Below are 13,331 nucleotides of genomic sequence, written 5' to 3'. Positions count from 1 at the left end.
AAACACAGGCAAAAATCTCTTAGACATAAACATGAGTGTCCTCTTCTTGAACATACCTCCCCAGGCAAGGTAAACAAAAGTAAAAATGAACAAGTGGGACTATATCAAACTGAAAAGCTTCTGTACAGCAAAGGACACCATCAATAGAACAAAAAGGTACCTTATGGTATGGGAGAATATATTCGTAAATGACAGATCCGATAAAGGATTGACATCCAAGATATGTAAAGAGCTCACGCACCTCAACAAACAAAAAGCAAATAATCCAATTAAAAAATGGACAATGGAGCTAAACAGACAGTTCTCCAAAGCAGAAATTCAGATGGCCAACAGACACATGAAAAGATGCTCCACATCGCTTGTCATCAGAGAAATGCAAATTAAAACCATAATGAGATACCACCTCACACCTGTAAGGATTGCCACCATCCAAAAGACAAACAACAAATGTTGCTGAGGTTGCAGAGAACGCGGAACCCTCCTACCTACACTGCTGGTGGGAATGCAAATTAGTTCAACCATTGCGGAAAGCAGTATGGAGGTTCCTCAAAAATCTCAAAATAGAAATACCATTTGACCCAGGAATTCCACTTGTAGGAATTTACCCTAGGAATGTAGCACTCCAGTTTGAAAAAGACAGGTGCACCCGTATGTTTATCGCAGCATTATTTACAATAGCCAAGAAATGGAAGCAACCTAAGTGTCCAGCAGTAGACGAATGGATAAAGAAGATGTGGTACATGTATACAATGGAATATTGCTCAGCCATAAGGGAAAAACAGATCCTACAGTTTGCAACAACATGGATGGAGCTAGAGAGTATTATGCTCAGGGAAACAAGCCAGGCAGAGAAAGACAAGTACCAAATTATTTCACTCATCTGTGAAGTATAAGAACAAAGAAAAACTGAAGGAACAAAACAGCAGCAGAATCACAGAACCCAAGAATGGACTAACAGTTACCAAAGGGAAAGAGTCTGGGAAGATTGGGAGGCGAGGGAGGGATAAGGGTGGGGAAGAAGAAAGAGGGCATTATGATTAGCACGTATAGTGTGTGGAGGGCACGGAGAGGGCTGTGCAACACAGAGAACACAAGTAGTGATTTTACAGCATCTTACTATGCAGATGGACAGTGACTGTGAAGGGGTATGTGGGGTTACTTGGTGAAAGGGGGAGCCTAGCAAACATAATATTCTTCATGTAATTGTAGATTAATGATACAAAAAAAATCTGTGAAATCTGACACTTGCATTTTTGGCATCTTTGAATTTTCACGCTAAAGGATTCCCAATTTTAAATCATTTTTCTTTAATTATAGTTTGTGATAGTGAAAAATATGTAAAATTTAAATCGTAAGAATTTGATCCAAAATAAAGTCTGAGGAAATCAATATGTAATAGTTAAATATTGTTGGTAGCCGCGCCTGCCGCACCCTGAAAAAGGCACCCTCTTGTGCAACAAAAACCCATGCAAATTGAGTCTGAGCATATGAACCAATCAGGCCAAAGTGTCATGCTAATTAAGGCTTATGCAACAGCACCAATCAGCGTAGAGCATGAGGCCTATATAAGCAGACCCTTTCTTCCCGTCTGGGTCCTGCCCGACACATTTGTTTCACAAAGAGCTGAAGATTAAAGCTTTCTGCAGAAGAATCCTGCTGTTGTTGCGTGCTGTTCTTGCCGGCGAGGACGGGGCGCGCGACAAGTGGTGCCGAAACCCGGGAACCAGAACATCACCGGCACAGGGAGGACCCTTCAGACATCTGGAGAGGATTCAGAACTGCAGGACAGAAGAAAGCCCGGACAGGTAAGTTCCGAGAGACGCACTTTTAAGGGTGGTGGCTGATGGTTCTCTGTAAATAAAGAGGCACCATGGGAAACGCACCATCGTTAGTCTCAGCACTACAGGCAGTTCTCAAAGAGCGAAATTTGAAGGTCTCTGCCAAAGTTTTAGGATCATTTGTAAAAGAAGTAGACCGTGTTGCCCCCTGGTTTATCTGTTCAGGGTCCCTCTCCATCCCGAGTTGGGACAAGTTAGGGAAAGATCTTGATAGAGAAGAAGAAGAGGGACACTTGAGAGGAGGCACTAGACCACTATGGAAACTGATTAGAGCTTGCCTGCAGGATGAAAAGTGTGAAAAGGTGATAAAGGCAGGTCAGAGAGCCTTGTCAGACATCCAAGAAAGTATGTCAGAAACGGAACGGGAGACAGAGCTAGCTCGCGGCCGAAAAAGGGCCGCTAAAATGAAAGTTAAAAAGCCTCAGAGTGAGGGAGAGAGCCCATCCAGGGCAAAAGCGAAAGAGCCCCGAGAAGCAGGTGACGACCGCCTCGGAGAAAATAGCAAATACCCCTGGAAAGAGTTGAGGGAACTCCAACTTTCCAATAGGGAATCAGAAGATGAACTAATGTCCTCGGAAGAGGAGGAGGAGGCTAGAACCGCGAAGTGCAGAAGTAAGGGAACCAGCAAGGCTGAAAGGCAGACCAAAGAGAAAATGAAAGCAGGGTGCTCTCCGTCGCCCACTGCTCCGCCACCTTATGTGAGCGGTACACATACTTTCTGTCACCCAGATACCATACAAGCAATTAAGCAAATGTTCCCTGTGTTTGAGGACAACGGGGTACGCTCCCACCAGCCCCTGAGTCATAAACAAGTTAAAGATTTAGCAGAATCCGTTCGGGCTTACGGAGTCAGTGCTAACTACACCTTAGCACAGATTGAAAGGTTGACAGAGACAGCTATGACACCTACAGATTGGCAGAATGTAACTAAAGCATGCCTTACTAGTATGGGACAATATATAGAGTGGAAAGCATTGTGGCATGATATCAGCATGACCCAGGCATGTGCAAATGCTGCCGAAGGGCAACCCACGTGGTCGTATGATATGTTGACAGGCCAGGGACAGTGGGTGGCCAACCAGACCGCCTTCCCCGCACAAGTGTACGCACAAATAAACGCGTGCGCTGCTAAGGCATGGAAAGCCCTCACTAACAAAGGGGAAGTGTCAGGCAATTTGACAAAGATTATCCAAGGGCCGAGCGAGCCATTTTCAGATTTCGTCGCTCGCATGATGGAGGCCGCGGGTAGAGTGTTTGGGGACCAAGAGCAAGCTATGCCCCTAGTAGAGCAATTAGTATTCGAACAGTGTACCAAAGAATGCAGGCAAGCGATAACACCCTGGAAACAGAAGGGGATGACTGCTTGGCTAAAAGCCTGCAGAGAAATAGGGGGACCACTCACCAATGCGGGCCTAGCCGCGGCTATATTACAAAGCCACAAACAAGCCAGAATTACTAATAAAAATATTAAATGTTTTCAATGTGGGAAATTAAGACATATAAAGAGAGAATGTAGAAGCCCAACTTTAGAGCACACAACCCAAAAGACCCCTGGATTATGCCCTAAGTGCAAAAAAGGCAGACATTGGGCCAATGAATGCCGATCTGTTAAAGATATAGAAGGGAAACCCTTAGAGCTGCCAAAAAACGCCCAGAGGGGCCCCCGCCGTCAGGGCCCGCAAATATATGGGGCAACTAGCACACAAGTGTCATTCGGGAGCAACAAAGCCCCCCAAGGAGAGCCACTCCAGGTTCCGCGGGATTGGACATCCGTGCCACCACCAGAATAGTGTTAACTCCGCAGATGGGAGTTCAACCTATTCCCTCAGACTTCAAAGGCCCTTTACCACCAAACACAGTTGGATTACTCTTGGGGCGCTCTTCTGCCGCCTTAAAAGGCCTTGTAGTCCACCCTGGAGTTATAGACCAAGACTATGAGGGACAAGTGAAAATTATGTGTTCAGCCCCCAGAGGTATCTACCCCATATCCCCAGGAGACCGCATAGCCCAACTCCTAGTATTGCCCAGTCTCCATGCCAATTACCCAGCCACCACCACTGAGAGAGGAGAAGGGAGTTTCGGCTCCTCTAACTACAATTCAGCTTTCATAGTATTAGATTTAGCAGACAGACCAAAATTAACCCTCAAGATAGAAGGAAAAAGTTTTGAAGGAATCCTAGACACTGGAGCAGATAAAAGTATTATCTCTGCAACCTGGTGGCCCTCCAAATGGCCTGTAACACAGTCTTCACACTCTTTACAAGGTTTAGGATATGAGTCTAGTCCTACCATTAGTGCCAAACCATTGAAATGGCAAGCGCCTGAAGGACAAGAAGGCACAGTTACCCCTTATGTACTCCCTCTACCAGTCAACCTCTGGGGAAGAGATGTTATGCGTGATCTAGGCCTTAAACTCATTAATGAATACTCCACCCCCGCCCAAGGCATGATGATGGATATGGGATACATCCCTGGTAAAGGGCTAGGGAAATACCAACAGGGACGCACAGAGCCTATCCTACCCAAAGTAAAAAATGACCGTCGTGGCTTGGGTTTTTCGTAGGGGCCATTGAAGACGCCATGCCCATACCCTGGCTTACAGAGGAGGCCATATGAGTTCCTCAGTGGCCCCTATCCTCTGAGAAATTGGAAGCAGCTCACCACTTAGTACAAGAACAGCTCCAATTAGGACATTTAGAACCCTCTGTATCTCCATGGAATACGCCCATATTTATGATCAGAAAAAAGTCAGGATCGTGGAGATTGCTTCATGATTTGAGAGCAGTAAATGCTCAAATGAGGCTGTTTGGACCTGTCCAGCGAGGACTGCCACTCCTCTCTGCTCTACCCAGAGAATGGAAAGTAATCATAATAGACATCAAAGATTGTTTCTTCTCTATACTCCTAAATACCAAAGATAGGGAAAGGTTTGCTTTTACCCTGCCAGCTATTAATCATGAGCAACCAGACGCCAGATTTCAGTGGAAAGTCCTCCCTCAAGGGATGGCAAATAGCCCCACCATATGTCAACTGTATGTTCAGCAAGCGCTGGCACCGATTCGTAAAAACTACCCCACACTAAAAATCATTCACTATATGGATGACATCCTTCTCTGCTCCCCACAACCAGCAGAGGTAGAAGAGGCCTATATAAATCTCACTAGATCCCTAGAGACTTGGGGACTGAATATAGCAAGTGAAAAGGTCCAAAAATCTAGTATTAGCAGATTCCTAGGAGCCACCATTTACACAGATGTAATTTGCCCCCAAAAGCTTGAGATAAGACATGATCAGCTGCGAAATTTGAATGACTTTCAGAAACTCCTAGTGGACATTAATTGGTTGTGGCCATATTTAAAGATACCTACCACTGAATTGAAACCACTGTTTAAAATCCTAGAGGGGGACTCACAACTAACATCTCCGCGCTCTCTTACGCCTGAGGCAGTACAAGCTATCCACAAAGTAGAGCAAGCCCTTATGACAGCACAATTAAATAGGATACAATTAAATGAACCTTTTGAGTTATGCATCCTTCCTACTCCGGGACTGCCAACTGCAGTCTTGTGGCAACGAGGGCCACTGATCTGGATCCATCCCCAAGCCTCTCAGGCTAGAACGATAGAATACTACCCGGCCGCCATAGCCAAACTCGCTCTGAGGGGAGTAAAAAACTCATTAACACATTTTGGGAAAGCTCCAGCAACAATCATAACCCCTTACAATATGGAGCAGATACAAACATTATGTGCTATGAATGATGATTGGGCCGTACTTGCTTATAGCTTCTCAGGAACCTTTGATAATCATTTCCCAAAACATCCCCTCATCAATTTTGCTAAAAATCATCCCCTAGTGTTCCCTCGGGTCACTAGCTTAACCCCATTGCCACATGGAAAAACAGTCTACACAGACGGATCCAAGACTGGTACGGGTGCCTATGTCCATAACGGCAAAATTGTAACAAAAAATTATACGCCCAATACTCCACAAATCATTGAGTGCCACATAATCTTAGAAGTACTACAAACCTTTCCCGGACCTTTGAATGTTGTGTCAGATTCTTGTTATGTAGTTAATGCAGTCAAATCTCTGGAAGTGGCCGGGCTAATCAAAGCATCCAGCACAGTAGCCACTCTGTTCAAGCAGCTGCAATCAGAATTACTTAATAGATGCTCTCCTTTATATATGACCCACATTAGAGCACATTCAGGCCTTCCCGGGCCTATGACCCAAGGCAACCACTTAGCAGACCTCGCGACTAGGAGTATAGCTTTCCCTCTGCTAGACCCTGTCGCCACAGCTTCAAAATTCCACTCACAATTTCATGTCACTGCTGAAACACTGCGTAAGCGGTTTAGCATAACCAGAGCCGAAGCTAGGAACATTGTTCTTAGCTGCCAACACTGCTGCAGTTTTCTTCCCACACCTCATGTTGGGATCAATCCTAGAGGTATTAAGCCTTTACAGGTTTGGCAAATGGATGTGACACATATTTCTTCCTTTGGGAAGCTGAAATACGTACATGTGTCTATAGATACCTGTTCGGGAGTCATCTTTGCCTCCCCATTGTCTGGAGAGAAAGTTTCCCATGTCATTCACCACTGTCTTGAGGCTTGGAGCGCATGGGGGTTACCCCAAATCCTCAAAACAGACAATGGTCCCGCCTATACTTCTGCCAAATTTGCTCAATTTTGTCATCACATGAGAATTAAACATATCACTGGTCTTCCTTACAACCCACAGGGTCAAGGGATTGTGGAGCGCGCGAACCGCACTCTCAAATCCTATCTAATTAAACAAAAAGGGGGAATTGAGGACATACCCCCCACACCCAAAACAGCTATAGCCCTAGCACTCTTCACTCTCAATTTTTTGAACCTGGATGCTCAAGGCCATACAGCGGCGGACCGCCATAATCAGTGGCCAAAAGACCCACAGGAACTAGTGAAATGGAAGGATGTATTATCTAACCAATGGAAAGGCCCGGATCCAATTATAATAAGATCCAGGGGAGCTGTATGTGTTTTCCCCCAGGGTGAAGAAAACCCCTTCTGGATCCCGGAACGCCTGACCAGGAAAGTCCTGAACAAAGGAGATGGCGTCTCTGTGCCTGTGGATCCTGCTCTTATCGATGGGAAACCTGACTCAGGGAGTACTGAGATGGGGAATATTGTCAGCCTTTCCTAAGCCCATGCCTGTTCGCTATAATGCAGCAGTTTTTCCACGCTTTTTTACTACTAACTCTAGCATGAACCTGCCTTACTTACCATTAGATTCTCTGGCAGCTTCTTTAGGAGAAAACCGAACCTTTGAAACCGATGGATCTTTGTGCTTCACCACTCGTAACCACTCAAATTGCCTGTCCCTTAAACAGCATATGTACGGGTGGTTTAGCCGTGATAGAAAATCGGGTGAATTTAGTCAGTCCTTTCGTGAGAATAAGACCTACACTTATGCAGCAGTAAGCCAAATGGTCCTTTGGATCAATGGTACATTTGTGAAACCTCCTATTAAGCAGATTAATTATACAACATATTCTTCCCTTACCGTCCCCGTCAACCCAAATATGCTCCCCATTGTATGGGAGATTATGAGGGAGAGCAATGGCCCTGGACTGATTGCCAGTCACATGCAACAACCTGGGCAGATGAGGGACACAAATTTTCCTTGTCCCCAGATATGGAGGAAATTTCCGGCAGTGTTTATAGAAGGGTGTCAGAAGGAGGAGAGTTCCAACAAGATGTAGGCAGGAACCCCTTCCATAAATGGCTGCTGTGTGGAGTTAATGGCTCGTGTTCAGACCTTTCTCCCTTTATTGTCCTACAAGGGGGAGGGATTGGGATGTCTAATAGTTCCTGTACCTATGAATCTACAAGCCCAACCTTAGATGGCAAAACTGTATACCAGGTGAATAAGACTACTTATAATATTTCATGTCAAAGAGTTGCACCAGCCCCTGGCCAATATCCACCTACTCCAGTATGCGTGTATCCCCCATTTCTATTTATCGTATCCAATAACAGTTTTGACTCTTGCTCCAATGACACCTGTTTCTTGTCTCAGTGCTGGGATGCACTTAACTTTACCAATGCCTTAATAGCCCGTATTCCTCGTTGGGTCCCCGTCCCAGTAGACGCACCTAATACCATGACACTGTTTCGAGAGAAACGCGACTTCGGTGCTACAGCCGCTATAGTGCTTCTAATCTCCATATCCGCAGTTGCAGCCACCGCAGCTGGCATAGCTTTAGACACCTCTATCAAATCAGCTACAGAACTCAATAACCTTGCGGAATCAGTATCCTCTGCCCTTGACCATCAGTCCACGCTTGATGGCAAGCTGAAAGGAGGAATAATGGTCCTCAATCAGCGAGTAGATCTAGTGGAAGAGCAACTAGATGTGCTCTGGCAGTTAGCCCAATTGGGATGTGAGCGAAAATTTCGCGCTCTCTGCATTACTAGCATACAATATAAAAACTTTACGCGAGCAGCTAATCTGTCACGAAGCCTGTCCCAGTATCTTTCAGGAAACTGGTCCCAAGACTTTGATGGAGCGTTGGAAGAGCTATGGCGAGAAATAGTCCACATCAACTCCACCCGGTTAGATATCTCCGTAGCAGAAGGACTCTCTTCCTGGTTCCACAGAGCTCTCTCCCACGTTAAAGAGTGGGCGGGCATGGCTGGGATGAGTGTATTCATGCTCCTGGAGCATGGAGCTCCTGGAGGTCTCATGCTCCTACTCTGGTTGTTATGCAGGCTCCGTGCCCAACACAGGCAAGATAAAGTGATCCTTGCTCAAGCCTTGATGGCGGTAGATATTGGCGCCTCTCCCCAAGTATGGCTCAACATGCTCAATAAAGAAGCTCAGCTTTAGCTTGAGGTAGCCCTTGCACCCTGAGCCCTTGTGGCATTGCACCAGGCCCGGGTACCTTATCGCTTACCTGCAGCTTTCCCTAAGAAACTCGCGGTGCAAGAGGGTCAAAGAAAAGGTCCAAGACGCTTTGTACCAGACGGTCCCAACGTCTGCTAGAGGATGCGAGGCTATGCACTGCAAGAGGTTTTGGACCCCTCTGAGAGACATGCCTGATTGCATAGGGGTAGATGTCTACAAACCCCTCTCCGAGAATAGGACATCAAATGTTTCTGGAGATCAGGCCTCTATCTCCGCCTCAGCTGACATGTTCCGTTCTGAGTTTCTATAAAACAAAAAAGGGGGAGATGTTGGTAGCCAGGCCTGCCGCACCCTGAAAAAGGCACCCTCTTGTGCAACAAAAACCCATGCAAATTGAGTCTGAGCATATGAACCAATCAGGCCAAAGTGTCATGCTAATTAAGGCTTATGCACAGCACCAATCAGCGTAGAGCATGAGGCCTATATAAGCAGACCCTTTCTTCCCGTCTGGGTCTTGCCCGACACATTTGTTTCACAAAGAGCTGAAGATTAAAGCTTTCTGCAGAAGAATCCTGCTGTTGTTGCGTGCTGTTCTTGCCGGCGAGGACGGGGCGCGCAACAAAATATAATAGGTAATCATTTTCATTTGCCATTTTTGGTCATTAGTGAGAGAAGCATGCTGAGTTTTCTGTCTTTTAAATAAATATAATCTGTTTCTATACATTATGAGCATATTTTTGGTTGCTAACCTGACTAATATCAGTTCCAGGGATTATTGGTAGTTTCCTCTTTTTTATATTCTGTATTTAAATATTTTCTTTAGGTTTCATTTTAATTTGCTTGTGGCAAATTTCTAATTTCACTTTGAATTTATGAAATCACATGCCTTCTGGTCTGTGCTACATGTAGTGATGATTTGTCCTACCCCACATTGTAAAAGCCCACCAGGATATTTTTACTAAGAGGATCTGTAATTTAAAAAAAATTTAGATCTAGTATGTTTATTCCTAAGCCACTCTAATGTGCCAGATGAAAGCTTACCTTTTTTCAATTAATACTCAATTATGTTAATGCGGTACATTCAGTAATTTTCTTCCTATTCTCTTAAGTTCACAATGAGTTTCTCCTAAACATCTAAATACAAATCTACTAAAGAGTTCTATAACACATGCCATACATAGGATCTATTAATAAATATTGCCCCCAAGATAAGGGACACAGAAAAATAATTGGTATCTCTCCTGTCCTCAGCATTACTCCATAGGGACAATTTAGTGTGGTGGCAAGAAAAAAAATGATACACATATATGCATTAGACAGGAACAACTAAAACGTGTCAGAGTGGTGCCATCCATCCATCCTGACCTGGACCGCCTGCTAACGTAACATACCTACCCGTGTGTTTCTTCACCCACACCCTGCTCCTGCTCTGTTCTCTTTTCTATAAAGCCTGTCACCTTCTAACGTACTATGCAACTTAGTATGTTAGGAACACTTCTGACTGTTCCCCTCTCCCAGAATGTAAGTTTTTTGAGAACAAAGTCATTTTGATGTTTTGTGCATGTTCATCTCAAATACCTAGCAAGGTGCCAGACACACATAAAATCATTTCTTGGAGCACTGAATGTCACCTTAACTTTCTTACCCATTTGTCCATTCTGTTGCCTGTCCTATTTCACTAATTCACTGCCCTCCCTTCAGGTTCAAGTTCCCTAAGTGTTGTGAAGAATGGAAAAACGACATAATCAGTGGAAAAGGTGATTAAGAGTTTAGCTAAGCCCCATGCTCAGCACCCTTCTCTTTTCAGATTCAGCGTACTGTTCACCTAGATGGTAGGCTCCCTCCCTGCACAAGGGCAGGACTCATGTCTGTCACCCAGGTGCCCCACCACCCGGTGAGCGGTCATGTCGGACAAGGATGGAGGTCTCCTGAGATCACGCATTCACAGCAGCGAGCACATAGTGGGACCCTGCACCGATCACGTGAGTGAAGATTGTATGGAAAGAACTGGAAGTTGAGAGAACAAACCCTAGTGTTCCCTTCATCCAATGGAAATCCTGTCCCTTCAGTTGGGACAAACTGGGGCCCAGGTCCCAGGCATGGGAAGAACACTTTGATGAGACCCAAGATGTTTCCAGAGGGGTTTCTCCAACTCTCTTGGACCCAGTGGCCCAGCCACAGCTACAGGACATACACACCACGCTCCTTCCAGACAGGATGAAGGAGGCAGGTCCTCAGTCAATTCTCTTTCCCAAAGAACAGAAAAGGATGCACACCATCCTGAAAACTAACAAAAAATACGTGCATGCCCGCCCTGAAGATGTGACACGGGTGTGTAGTCTTAACAGGCTCTGAGCAAGACTCCAAGTTAGGAAATGATAGCTTTCTATGCAATGAATTCTTAAACCTGAGTTCTCACTGACTAATTTGTAAAGCTTAAAAATTAGGGCATAGAAGCCACAGGATATAAATATGCAAAGAAGTAAAAAGCTAACCTTTTCAAACAATAAGGCTTCTCTCTCACTTACCAACTTAACATTTCCCTGTATGGCCCCAGAAGATGACTGGTTAGCCAGAGATGGGTAAGATTCTTCAAGGGAGGAACAACCTAAGACAGGCACAGTCGCAGGGGGCCATCTGGTGAGAAAATGGGGAGCAGCAGAAGTGAGGCTTAGAACCTCTGCCCTCATGTTCTGAGAGAAGTCTTCTGCATACATGGATGTTTGTTGCCCTCATCTGGCTCGGATTGACACATGGTCTACAGGCGCACACCTGATCATCTACATTTGCTCTCTTACAACACTAAACTCTGTTTTCTACCTTTATCTCGTATCTACCTACCAATTCAGCATTTTATTAAAAATAATAATAATAGAGAAATGTGGTATCCACATATAAATCAAGCTCAAAAATCAAATGAGTATTCATATTTGAACTGACTGTGTATAGTTCATAATGCATGAACAAAACCGAAAGCTTCTGTGATGACTGCCCTTGCACTGTTCACCATGTAACTTATTCACTATGTAAGAATTTGTACTCCATGTAAGAATTTGTTCATTATGTATCAGAAGATTAGAGACTGACGAAAATTAGGCTTGGGGTGGATTAATGATTGTGCATTGAGTATTGACCCCCCTATACAGAAATTTATTGTGGTTAACAACTATTTGATCAATAAATATGAGAGATGCCCTCACACACACACAAATATATATATATATATATATATATATATATATATATATATATATATATATAAACACACTTCCAATTGTAAAATAAATAAGTAACCGGGATGTAATGTATAGCATAAGGAATATAGTTAAAATATTGTAACAACTTGGTATGGTGATACCTGGTACCTAGAATTATCATGTATATAAATGTTGAATCACTGTGTTGTACACCTGAAACTAATGTAATGCAATACTGTTGTCAACTACCCTTCAATAAAAATAAAAAATAAAAATAAAAAATTAGTCTCAAAAGGGTAGCCAAGATGGTGGCATGAGTAGAGCAGTGGAAATCTCCTCCCAAAACCACACATATTTTTGAAAATACAACAAAGACAACTCTTCCTAAAAGAGAGACCAGAAGACAAAGGACAACATCCAGACCACATCCACACCTGTGAGAACCCAGCGCCTCGCGAAGGGGGTAAGATACAAGCCCTGGCCCATTGGGACCCGAGCGCCCCACACCCCAGCCCCGGGCAAGAGGAGAGGAGTCAGACCGGGGAGGGAGAGGGAGCCCAGGACTGCTAAATAGCCAGTCCTAGCCATCCGCACCAGACCGCAGACAGAGTGCATGCGTAGGGTCCTGGATAATAGGGAAACAGGACAGTAAGAAGTGTGAGCGGGTCCCCACGGCCAGCGCCGTGGGGACAAAGAAAAGTGAGTGCTCTTTGGAAGTCTTAAAGGGACAGGGACCCCATTGCTGGACAGAATCATACTGGGACACTCAGTCCAGCAACAGGGAATCTGGGGAACTCTGGGCACTCTAACCCCCTGGGCAGCAGGGAGCATGGAGGCCCCTCATGGAGATGAATGAACACCCTGCCGATCCTCCTCCAATGCGGCTCCACCATATCGGAGCAGCCACCCGAGGCAGTCCACGCACACAGCAACAGCGGAGATAAACTCCAAAGTGGCCAGGCAAGAATAAGAAGCCCCGTATGCACGCAGCTGCCCAGCACAAGATACTAGAGGTCGCTGTTCCCCCAGGAGAGAAGGCCACAAACCAACAAGAAGGGACGTTCTTCCAGCCATCACTCGTGCTACCTCTGCAAACTATATCTCCATGAAAAGAAAAATTTCAGGCAGACAAAGATAACAGAGAGAACACCTGAGAAGGAGACAGATCTAACCAGTCTTCCTGAAAAAGAATTCAAAATAAAAATCATAAACATGCTGACGGAAATGCAGAGAAATATACAAGAGCTAGGGGATGAAGTCCGGAGGGAGATTACAGACATCCGGAGAGAGATTACAGATGTCTGGAAGGAGACTACAGAAGTGAAACAAACTCTGGAAGGACTTATAAGCAGAATGGGTAAGATGCAAAAGGCTACTGATGGAATAGAAACCAGAGAACAGG

The sequence above is a fragment of the Manis pentadactyla genome (genome assembly GCF_030020395.1).
Source record: "Manis pentadactyla isolate mManPen7 chromosome 15 unlocalized genomic scaffold, mManPen7.hap1 SUPER_15_unloc_1, whole genome shotgun sequence".
In the NCBI taxonomy this organism is placed as follows: Eukaryota; Metazoa; Chordata; class Mammalia; order Pholidota; family Manidae; genus Manis; species Manis pentadactyla.
This window is presented reverse-complemented; position numbering follows the sequence as displayed.